Source organism: Cariama cristata, unplaced genomic scaffold (genome assembly GCF_000690535.1).
Source record: "Cariama cristata isolate BGI_N322 unplaced genomic scaffold, ASM69053v1 scaffold334, whole genome shotgun sequence".
NCBI lineage: Eukaryota > Metazoa > Chordata > Aves > Cariamiformes > Cariamidae > Cariama > Cariama cristata.
This window is the reverse complement of record NW_009611021.1, coordinates 67233-75636: the sequence shown is the minus strand read 5'-3', so window position 1 is coordinate 75636 and position 8404 is coordinate 67233.

Genomic DNA, 8404 nt, shown 5'->3' with positions numbered 1-8404 from the left:
TGTTTTATGTATAAATATGTCAAGGTCATCTGGTGCCATTACTAATGTAAGAAGCCATTTCAGTATAAATGTTATTAATTGGGGGATTAATCAGTCATACAGCAATGCTTAAGCAACTTCTTCACAAACCTTGCAAATTCAAGGGTTACCTCTCCAAATATTTAAAAAGGACAATTACTTCTTTCCCCAGTTTATAAATCTCTCAAGGACACTAAGCTGGGCCCCAGCTATCAACTCATGAGGAACTTCTGCCTCTACAGAGGAAATCACTTCATACCTTTCAAGCAACAAATAAAATGGTGGCTGTTACTACCAGTCTCTGTCCTCAATAGGTTATTTCTTGCACATTACTAATCGGAAGCCCTTACTGTGTTTTCATAAAATTAAGTACATTCACCGTTACCCACTTCAGCTTATCCATAACAAACTAAAATGGATCAAGTGTGGCAAAGCACCTTTAAACAGTGTACTGTTTCCAGGTAAACAGTCTCTATAAATTTAAAAAAAAAAAATCATAACTAATTATAGAAAAGGTTTATCTCAATTTAAATACCCTAGAAGAGTGTTGCTGTGTGAGACAGTCCTGTTTACCGGTGTAATCATGACAACAACAACAAAAAAAGAACCACCACTGTGACTAAAATAATGAGATGCATTAATGAGAGATTTAAGAAAGAACTGAAACTTGACCTACCCTTTATGTTTTGCTAGTATTTAACAGTTTGCAGTGAAAAACCTCCAAAACTCCAAGAGTATGATGTGACAGAAGTCTCTAGAAATGAATGAGAACCTTATTTTATTCTTTTTTTCTACCAGAAATAATGCAACCTCTTGTTTCTTTCCAAAGGCTACTAAAATTGGAACAATAAAACCACCACAGATGTTAATCGCTGGTGTTAACTTCCAAATCCTCTGTACCGGGCTTAACACACTCCAGAAGATACTAGTTTAAAATGTAATCCAAAAGAAATTACTGTTCTGATTACTGGGGTATGTATGCATCTTTTTTCAAAGCTTGACAAATTTTTCAGTTTCTACTTTATATTGGGACATCTGATACTGCCGTGGGAATGGAACAGCTTTTGGGTCAAAGAAGATAAAAAAAACCAAAAAATGGAAAAAATTCTTAAGCTGTTCATACTGCATTTTTTAAAAGTAATAATAGAAGTTTTCAGATATTTGATAAGTATTTTTTCATAACCCCAGTCACTAAAGACAGGATTTAATTGTTTAAAGATTGAGATGAAGCCCATATGAGTTCATGCTTTCTCATTATGTCAATAGGCCTTGGGTTGGTTCCTTTGGAAATGTTAAATCATAGCATTTCACCTCAGTCATGAGTCATTGAGCAATAAGTACAGTTTGTAAACACTGGCAGCACCCACTCATATGGAATACAAAACCCCTTAAGAAATTAAATATGCTTAATAGAACAGTAATACTTTTATATAAAATTTACATAACATTTTATGTATGCACCTGTATATATAAAAATTTATACAAACACACTGTATGGACTATCATCTACTTACTGTTTCTTGAGAAGACTGTGCAGCTGAAAGTATCGTTTAATTTGAACTCAGCTAGCAAAATGCATCTGTCAAACTGTTACTCCCCGACCATTTTTCTTCTACTGTTTACTCCTGCCTGTAACACCACAACAGCTTCAACACACACATATTTACAAAGGCTGTAGTTTCCAAAATAGCCTCTGTCTGTTCCTCTCTTTTCCGTCCTGTATCTATCACAAACGCAAATCCATGACTCTTCCACAGGCGGCTTTAAATAACCTCCTCCTTTCCCTCCGTGCAGCTGAGGAGAAGGCAAAGGGCGGGAAAGCAAAGGATCGACTCCTGCCATCAGACAGAGCAGGTGAGTCGGTCTCCTCACGTTCAGGCTCTGTGTAAAATGGGGCAATTGGCCCAAACTTGCGCTGTGACGTTTTCTAGGCAGGAAGACATAGCACACATGTAAACTAGCTGTTACCTAGACAGGGTGAGTGCTCCGAATGCTGCCTTTCTTTGGGTTTACGACTGCAATTCTTTTTCAAGATCCACACCTGAAGTCAACTCTGTAGTTCACCCACTATTTCAGACAGGAACTTCACCATGCCCAGCTTTACCTAAAAGAGAAGCGAGACTGGCAGCATGAGTCTGCTCTTCTCTTGGCCTGCTTTCGTACACGACACCATGACATAAAGTGCCTTTTTACTCTGAGGTGGGTTTGTCGGGGTTTTTTTTCCCTGCCCATTTCACATGTACTTTTTATAGTACTTGATGAGTCACAGCAAGACAGACAACTTAGATGAATTGGATCATAGCCAGTAAAACCCATCTCACAGCTGCTCTCTACCTCTGCAACAGAAACATCCTTCATCATAAGATCTGTTAAAATAAGCTGTCAATAAAAATTCCCCACATTTATCTGGAAAAAAGCTGCTAGCAGAAAAGGCCAGTAGCAATAAAATCAGAGATAAGGCACTGCAGCATCAGTCAGCGCTCAGTGAGAAAACAGAATCAAACCACTGCTTTACATTTAATTAGGATTAGGCAGAAGAAAATATGGGCCCCAATATTCAGTGTTGGTAAATCACCTGAGCTTTACCTATTGACATCCACTAAAAACACAAGTCTCTTTCTCTGGAAGTGAAATGCCATATACACTGATCTGGAAGAGGGAGGAAGGCGTGTATATGCTTATTAATATCCTGTACCTCCCGTCCAACATTTCCCTTTCAACGCAGTGCCACACGGACATAGACCAGCCTACCCTGAGCAGGTCAGCAATTTCTACACAGAAAACGGCAGCCCCTGCTCCCGATGTGGTATTTAGCTTAACCGCAGGCAAGAAGCTGTACTGCCTGGGCTGCCCTAACGCTGGGTGTGAAACCACGCGCTAGTTCTCTTTGCACTGCACAGCCATAGCAGCAGCTTTAGTAGTCATTCTTGTTGCAAAAGCACCAATATAGACATTTTACATCTGATAGAAGTAAGGCAGAGAGATAGTAAGTAAATTGTCCAGCCACAGGCAGAGCCAGGGGTAGAAAAGAGATTTTTCAAGTCCCAATCCGTTGCTGCCACTTCTAGACCATATTTTTGTCTTCTTAATGGTCCACTATTGATCCTCATATAGAGCTCCTTTCAGACTCCATATGTCTTAAGCAGAAAAGACAAAACCAGCTGATCTTTATTGGCACAAAAGCACTCCGTTGGCTCAGAAAGAACAAAACAATGCTCGAAACAATCCAGCACAAGGTACTACAGCTGAGGAAAAAATAATTAATCTTCTCTTCTTCCAAGGTTTCACAATACTTCTTTTTTGCTTATAGAAAAATACTTACACAGCATGTTTTGAATTGCATCACTACTGTTTAGCTGAGAGCTAGGAAGAGGCAAAAAAACGACCCTCAAAATGCCAGTTACAAGAAGAGTCTGCTTCAGACCCTTGAAGTACCTTGCTGCCCCACATAAGCTTCTGAGGTCTCAACATTCAAGTAACTTATCCACCTTGCACAGGTCCTGTCAAGGCCATTCAAATTGGATGGACAGAGGAGGTCTGGTTCTTTAAAAGGAGAAGGCAGAGCTGCAACTCTCCATGTACAAAGTAAGTTCCAGCGAAGGCCTCAAAATCGAATTTAGAGAACACTGAAGTGCACAGATCTCTTGTAGGCTTCTTATCACGGGATGCCTATCATTCAGGCACCACAGAATTAGTTCAACTGGCTTCCAGCTTCTTACCCTCTCTAAGAGCCTGGACAAGATGAGGCACAGCATTAGCTAGGGACATCTAGTCTCCTTCACTGGGGGCAGTGGAACCTAGTGAAACACCAGTGCTGTTCACCAGTTAGGTTATTTGTAGAAAATCATTTTCACTTCTGAAATTAGCTGCTAACTGAAGCCATATTCACACGACAGTTTGAAAGCAGATTTTAATGTCTGAGGTTTGACTGCAAAACAGTCACAAATGATGTTGGTTGGTGCTTATTTCCCACTGACAATAGTCAGGGGGCTTGCACAGAATGTGAAACTCGGGTTCTCCCCTTACGATCGGAGGGACTTGAAGTTGTATCTCCCACTGTAACCATCTGGCTATTTCATAGCCTTGGGTAAGGTGCTCCCAGCTTCTCCCACTGACACTGTTCTTTAAAAAACCATGGGTTTGAATATTTTAAAGAAAAAGGACTGCAAATCTGCCATTCTTCTTCCTTTCCTTTTAAAGTGACTACGGATTTAGCCTCTGCGTTTGTCTTTGGGCATCCTATTCATCCAGAGATGAAACACCGCAACCCACTCATAGTTTGAAACCTCTGTGTATTCATTTCTCAAAAGCTTTAGTATAACTTGGTTTTGTTTACCATTAATTCCTTTTTCTAAGCACTAATCTGAATCCTTCTCTCTGTACATAATCTTTACTGGAAGAGAAAAAAAAACTGTTTCCATGCTTTATTATAATGCATTTTATTCTTGTACTATGAATCAATACGTTTTGCTTTAAGGCATTTTCCTTCACGTTCTTTTAACCAGCGATGAGCTGAATGTTCATAAGCAGCTGTGGGATACAGCAAAGAGGGAGCAAAACGAAGTACAGGGCTATGCACTGCTTCCTTTCGGAGTGAGGGTTCAAATCCAGTAACAGACTTACGCATCTTTAACTTTCCAACGTCTGTGTGTCAGAGCACAAACAGCATTCTGGGTACCCTACCCTGGAAATCATCAGATTTCATGATTCCACCGAGACTGCAAACTGAGCAAGAAAAAGCCTGAAGTCTGCAGATTGATCACACAACTGCCAGAAATTCACCAACAGAAATACGCTGAAAACGGTGTCAATCCTTCTCACGTTGCAGCTTCCATAATGTGAGACACCTCGAAATGGCATAGTCTACCAGTCACAGCAGTCTCCTTGTAAGGCACCTACCTATTCCCTGTCTGCGCAAGACTATATAATGTTCATCCCTATGGTTTTGTAGCGAAACATAGCAGAGAGTGAAAGAGGCAGCAGTGATGCTGTCCTTACTCCCCTTGCACAAGCAATAACCTAGTGTTGGGAATTCAGAGCAAGGAAAGGACAGCTCTTGGTTCATTCTTGCTCCTCTGCTAGAGGGGGGCTTAACTCTCTACCTACCAAGGGAAAAATGCCCCATACAGCATGCTGAGTAAGGAGTTAAGAGGTGCAGTACAGTGAAAATAAATCAAGGTTTATAAAGCAGAGGAAGGTGCACAACTTCATATTTGAGAACTCGCATGAAAGAAGTCACCCTAATCCCTTTTCCTTGGACTGCCCACATGCGTCATCCAACAATGGATTACCTGGGAAGTCTAGAACAAAGCCAGAATGGCAGCCAGGCCTCCTAGGTACTAAAAACCAAGCACTCGTCAGTGTGTCAGCGCTCCTTTCCCTGCAGTACTCTTCCACCCCGCAGTCTCACTAAAGTCCTTCAAGCCTCTTCTCTACCGGTCTGTGTGAGATCAGTTCCACGCTTACCTTCCAGGAGCCTCTTAATAACGACGTTACTCAATGACTGTTTTCCCCACTAAAAGTTTGATGGACTTCTTAAATAAATTTTAGAAATAGCTTACTGGAAAAAAACATTATGCCTTTGAAGTCTACAGCTTTTCCAGCAAAATCCTTTCATTATGTGGAATGCTTTCTACTTCATAATTAAAACAACTTTAAAAGTAATTTGCTGGATTTTATACTCAAGCCTTCTTAACTCTTATCTTTCTTTATTAGTAATAACAGCCTTCCATTTACATAGCATTATTATATGACAACTTTCACATTAAAAAATATGAACTTTCCACAAATGCACAGGCATTTTTTTGTCCATATAACTAATACAGGAAATTATTACGTTTTCATATTGAAATTCGGTATGTACTAAAAAAGCTGATGAGGATATTTCTTATACTGATAAAAGGAGGTTGAGAAGTTCTACTTCAGAGAGAAAGAACATTCAGTAGTCTCTTGAACCATTCAGCTCGAGGAGGCTCCTTGTCTGCTAGACCTCTGTGAATAACATCTCCAGCATTATATTTCCTACGGCCATTATGGTCAAATTTCATTGAAGTTATGATTTCATATAAATATGTGTGTGTGTCTGTGTGTATTACTAGATACAGTGACATGAGCTATCTTCGGTACTAGCTGTAGAGAAATGAATTTTGTTCCTCATGCCGACACCTTCAGGGACTCCTATAACAACAGTATCTCTTGCTGACCGTAGGCCAATATATGATATTGAGGATGCATAAGTGTGCTTGTTTGTCTCTTATATATAAAAATGAAAAAAGGTGATGATCTATAAAGATTTAAAAAAACAAACAAACACACACCAAAAAAAAAAACCAAAAATGAAGACTGTAGTAAATGTTACTTTTGGAATAAAAAGGTGCAAGAAGCATTATAAGAATATCATCTTTATGCTAACACAGATCATCTAGCAGAACCTTTTATTGCAATAAGTGAAGGTTAACGTTTGACTATGTCATTTTACACCAGAAAAGGCTCAATAAACAACCACAACTGCCACCACCCTCCCTATCAGGAATGTATCAGTTTCTTGGGACCTTTGTTCACAGAAGATTTTTTTTTCAGGCTCAGAAGAGAACTGTTGTTGCACAAGAGCAAGTAATGCAGTACCATCAGGGTCTGAAGAGTTTCCAAATGACTCTCTTGAATTCAAGTCTGCCATGTTAAGGTCAATAAACTAATGGATATTCCAGGCTAGGTGATCATCATACTCTACTGACTTCCACCTACTGTAGCTAGCCTAAGCTTCCTTCAGTGCATTAGCTTTATTGGACTGCTATGATAATGGCCATTCCAATTTTTCACCCGCACTACTTTTCTGCAAAAAATAAAAAAAATCAACTACCTTTCATATGACCTTTTTTTTTGGCCTACCTGTACTGGGTCTGGCTGGGATGGAGTTAATTTTCTTCATAGCAGCTCCTATGGTACTGTGTTTTAGGTTTGTGACCAAAACAATCTGTAACACACTACTGTTTTAGCTATTGCTGAACAGTGCTTGCACAGCATCAAGGCCTTCTCTGCTTCTCACTGCTCCCCCAGTCAACAGATCAGGGGCTGTGCAAGAGGGTGAGAGGGGACACAACGAAGCAGATGACCCAAACCAACCAAAGAGATATCCCATGCTATATAACGTTATGCTCAGTAAAAAAGGGGAGACGAGGGGGTTTAGGGGAGTTAGCCATCTTTTGCTCAAGAACTGGCTACACACTGGTCTCCCCGTGGGAGATGGTGAGTGACTGCCTTTGCATTACTTGTTTCGTTTTCTCTCTTCTTCCACTTCTCCTTTACTTACGCCACACATTTTATCTTGACTCACAAGTTTTCTTGCTTTTACTCTTCCTTTCCTCTTCCTTTGTCCCATGGGGCCGGGGGGGAAGTGAGCGAGCAGCTGTGTGGTGCTTAGCTGCCTACTGGGGTTAACCCCCAATGCCAGACTAGTTCAATGCTACATAAAAATTGTTTCCTGCTCATTTCTGCTGCCTGCAACTTAAGTGAAAAGAGAAGGAAGGATTTGCCTGTTCACAACTGTCGCAGCATGTGGCAGAGTGGGAGAAGAAGAAAATGGTGAGACGTTTGGTGCAAGCCCTCTGTCACTCTAAGCACAACCGAGAGCAGCAGACTTGGACAGACACGCAATGAATAGCTCACTACTAGTGCTACACATTTTGAAATGGCATCTAGTCCTGTGTGAAGACATCAAGACACTGGAGATTTCCCTGTTTTATCTAGTGGCTTATGTCACTGCCGAATTAACACATCATCATCACTAAATCTTTTGAATTATCTGTCTTTAGCTCTCCATCCGTACTTTTTGTTATGCTTTCCTTTTCTGATTAGAAAATTATATCCTGTATTTTCCTTCTTGAGAAGGTATTTATGCTTCGTACTTCTCCTATACTTACCTCTCTATTTTCTTCAAAAAATAAAAATTAAACTCTGGTGATATTTAATTATCAAAAATATTTCTCTCATTCTGTCAGCCTTTTTTTGAATCTCATTTTTGGAGTTAAAGATGAAGTCATCAGTAGACTAGAAAACGATAGTTGCCAAGGATTCAATGTAATGATTCAAAATATGGGTCATATGCCCAACCTGGTACACAAGAAACACTGGTATTTGCTATTTCAAAGCGCCAATTTCCCAAAGCTATTCAGTCTTATTTTAAAGAGCTCTGAACAGAATGAAAACTCTAGGAAACTCTGACTTCTTTAGATTGGTTTATTAGATGACATCCTAAAATTTCTGATGAATTTCAAATAGCTCCATAATACCATACTGATAGGAAATATCACAGAGAAGTAGGCGGAGAGAAAAATGGCCCTGTATTTTAGACAGTGATTTATTCAAACTACTTATGAATCCGTGAATC